Raw genomic sequence first — 4,271 nt, forward strand, 5'->3', positions numbered from 1 at the left:
AAATATGCAATGAAATAAAATTATTGACAATAAAATACAATACAATATAACACACTATAAAACATTATCATACGAATACATAAAAAATAAAATATTTTACATATTTATTCCACCATCAAATTGATCATTATCTGAGAAATCAATCAGAAAATCTCCAGCATCAAAATGAGTTGAACCACTCAAAGGTTCACTGTGTTCAGTAAAGTTGGTCTCCTTTTCTTTCCCCTTTATTGATTCTTTATAAAGTTTACAAAGGTGCTCAGGGGCTCGACAAATACGGGACCAATGTCCTGGAGTACCACATCTGAAACAAGAACTTTCAAATCTTTTTGAGTGATTCTCATTGACATTCATGCATATTCTCTTGATGCCTTTTCGGTTGGTGGTTTGGGACGCTCTTTTGAGATGAGTTATAGAAATAACTATCTCGATTATTTTCAAAACCACTGCCGCGTCCACGACCACGACCACTTCCACGTCCACGTCCACGTCCACGACCACGACCTCGATCTCGATTTGTTCTCGACCAAAATCTTGTCTGTAACTTTGATTTTGGTTTCCATGTTTAAATTCATTTTTGCTTACAACATTTACTTCTGGAAATGCTGTTGATCCAGTGGGTCGGGACTGATGATTTCTCATTAATAGCTCGTTGTTCTTTTCCGCCACAAGAAGACAGGCGATGAGTTCAGAATATCTCGCAAATCCACGCACTCTATATTGTTGCTGTAGTGTTATATTTGATGCGTGAAACGTGGAAAATGTTTTTTCAAGCATTTCCAATTCAGTAATCTCATGCCCACAAAATTTCAGTTGCGAGATTATTCGATACATCGCCGAGTTGTAATCACCGACTTTCTTAAAATCTTGGAATCTCAACGTATTCCATTCATCCCGGGCGGTCGTAAGTATAACTTCCCTTATATGTTCAAATCTTTCTTTTAATCCCTTCTACAAAACCATGAGATCTTTTTCAATCAGATATTCACATTTTAATCTCTCGTCGAGATGTCGACGCAAAAATATCATGGCTCTTGCCTTTTCTTGTGATGTGCATATGCCATTTTCTTTTATGGTCTCATTTAGACCTAATGACTCAAGATGCATTTCTACATCGAGAGTCAATGACATATAATTTTTTCCCGTGATATCAAGAGCAATGAATTCAAGCTTTGCCAAGTTTGACATGGTGGTACTAAAAAAAATTATGATGCATTTTATTAGTTAATGAATATTGCAATACAAAGTAATGGATAAACAACAAATACAAGCATTCGTAAAAATAAAGAAAACACATGAGGAGGATATTCTCCAATAAGTACAAGATTCGTGAGTATTATAACCAAAATAATTAAAAATAACTTTGTGAAAGCCATCTTCTTTTTTCTTCAAAAATTTGATGAAGAATAATTTTAGAGAAGAAGAGAAAGTTGGAGTGATTGAATGTGTTTGTGAGATCATATTTATAGGGCAAAAACTAGCCGTTTTGTTACCGTTTATGACCGTTGGTGTACAAGAAAATAAATGTATGTATTTGTATAATTTTATGGTAATAATATGGTGTATATAATATTAGTAATGTTTTAAATAATTATGTATATCATATCACAATATTATAATGAGGTGTCATAAGATATTTTGTTTAAAAACCTTATAGACTTTTATACTTGTCGTATCCCTTACCGGGAGTGTGGGATGTCGTCTTAACATCCTCCCAGGATTTATAACAAGTTTTTTGAAAAATTTATTTTTATTATTTATAATAACATTATATTATATATTAAATATATAAACAATAAATAAATAAACAATAAAATAAATATTATTACTTTTGTTACCTTTTTCTTCTGTTTTGGAGTTTGGAAAAATATGGAGGACTTTCAGAGCTTCGTGCTGATAACGTGCTGTGAAAAAGTAAAAATTTACGGTAAAAAGTAAAAATCTCAAACTCTCAAAATTATCACACTACACACTTTATAATATTTTTCTCTCAACTCAATTGTGATTTTCTTCACAAATGAGACATCTATTTATAGAAAATCTTTACAAATAATCCAAAAATAAATTACATCATTACCTTTATCATCACACACAAATTTCAACATTCAACACCTAATTTTACCTAATTTTCAACATTCAAATATTCAACATTCAATATTCAAATACACATATTTAAATATTATTTTTCAACAGTTTCTTATCATTTGTTTAATTAAAGTTGAATTCCTTTTGTAATGACATGTCAACGGGGAAATATGGAGAGATGACATGAAACTAATAATTAATTATTAATGGTGGAATTCCGATCCATTATTTTCTATCGCCTTTGAACATATTTTTTTTTTGTTGTGGTGCTGCATGATCTGATCCTGATCATGTAACTGTGTATCTATCTATCCGTAGTTGGAATCGAGTTAAATTTATCTAATGTTTTTAAGTATATTTGTAAAAATTAATTTCTTCAATTTGAAAATTAGTCATCTGATTATTTTCATCCAGAAAAGGCCAAATAAATTTAGATTTGGATCATCTGTTGTGGCTAAAACACATAACCTATTTTAAAACACAACAAAAACACCTCAAATTTAATGCTTTCAAATTGTGTTACGTGGAATATATGATATATGAGACACCGGATCATATGCGACTGTATTTTAGGGATGGAAAGAACGTAATTCGGAGCATCCATTACATGTCGAAAAGCAGTAAAAAAAATCTTGATACGATGCTCCATTATGTGTCAATCGTGTTTAAAATGATGGTGTGGATCAGGTCCTCCAGGGCTCACTCTTTCGGGCCATTCGTTGTGACGATGAGGATTCTCCTTTTCCCTTCCAAACTGAACCTCCAGTGATCGTCTTGCCACAGTTATATGCTTAACGGGACGAGCTCCTACTACTGCAGATGAAATCAAGAACCAAATCACGAGGCACGTCGAAAATCTCAGACCAGACATTGTAATTTTTGTAACGTATCTTAAGTTAAGTTATGTAAATTACGATAGCCCGACCCTTTAATTTATACAGCTTCTTGATCTAAATAGTGATCAAAGCACACGGATTCAAAACCAAACAGTTGTTTGTCTTTTATCAAAGCGTGCGTTTCTTCATTAATTGTGAAACGACCTTATTTGCCGTTGAAAAAGAGCAAATTAATTACTCATTACCAGCCAGTGATGTTCGAGGATGAGGTGTCCGTCCATTAAGCCAGAAATGCAGTGTCATAAAGATACAATCTGGCGAAAGACCACGAAATCTAAATTAACTTTTCTTGCTGATGATCATAAGAACAAACGATCAAATTTTACAGCAAGATGAGATCAAGTTTCGAATATATGCTAGCTGGTGTAGAAAAGGAAACTCGTTGGACAGTCGGCGTCTGTTTATCGACGAGGTTTTACGTGTAATTTCCATGCATGATCAGCAAAACAAATCGGCTTTCACCAAAAAATCCTGAAAAGTTACACAAAACAGCTCAGCAGCTTTGATTTATATTATCATGTTTACATAATATTTTGAGTTGCCGACGTATCAGTTGCTAAAAGAACCAACTTGAGTGAAAAAATAACAAAAATCTAGCTTCTAAAAATACAACAATTAGAGTAATAAATTTGACCGTCCGTTATAATCTCATAAACATATACATAGCGCCTTTACAAAGTTACATTCATAGTATATGTTTACAAACACACATGGTATTTTAATAAAATATGGATTCCCTTACCTTTAAAAGATAATTATTAATTATGGTGATATGAAAAATATAACGGATTCTGACAGAAGTCGGCCCCTTTAACACTAACTCTTGTTCCCACGCCATTTCCAAAAAAAATTCATAAAAGTTATATTTTCTTTACAAAATAAAAACTATAAACATTTATTTAGTTTATATTACAATAAATAACTTAACAAATATCACAAAAGTAAAAGGTCCCGTAGCTCAGTTGGTTAGAGCGTTGGTCTTATGAGCCGAAGGTCGCGGGTTCGAGCCCCGCCGGGACCACCTTAATTTGGTTTTTTTGCAGTTTGGCCTATTTCTCCATTTCCGTTTAAGTTAAAATGTTGACGCGACGGTGACCGGATTCGATATATTGGAGATTCTATATTCACATATTTATTTTAATTACAGAAATCCATTTTATAAAAAGATAAATTTAAATACATCAATACATTATTTTTAAAATACATTTGAGTACACTTAAAAATTCAAAAGATTAATATTCTGGATTTTTAATTTTTTTATATTAGATCACTTTATTTCAAAATTTTGTT

At 32.1% G+C, this 4,271-nt stretch overlaps 1 non-coding gene across 1 annotated transcript; it reads left to right on the forward strand.

Moving 5' to 3' along the window:
- Positions 1-3,928: 3,928 nt before the first annotated feature.
- TRNAI-UAU (transfer RNA isoleucine (anticodon UAU)) lies at positions 3,929-4,002 on the forward strand. The gene has a single exon. It is a non-coding gene; the product is annotated as a tRNA-Ile (tRNA).
- The last annotated feature ends 269 nt before the right edge of the window (positions 4,003-4,271 follow it).

The sequence above is a fragment of the Primulina huaijiensis genome, chromosome 1 (genome assembly GCF_012295235.1).
Source record: "Primulina huaijiensis isolate GDHJ02 chromosome 1, ASM1229523v2, whole genome shotgun sequence".
NCBI lineage: Eukaryota > Viridiplantae > Streptophyta > Magnoliopsida > Lamiales > Gesneriaceae > Primulina > Primulina huaijiensis.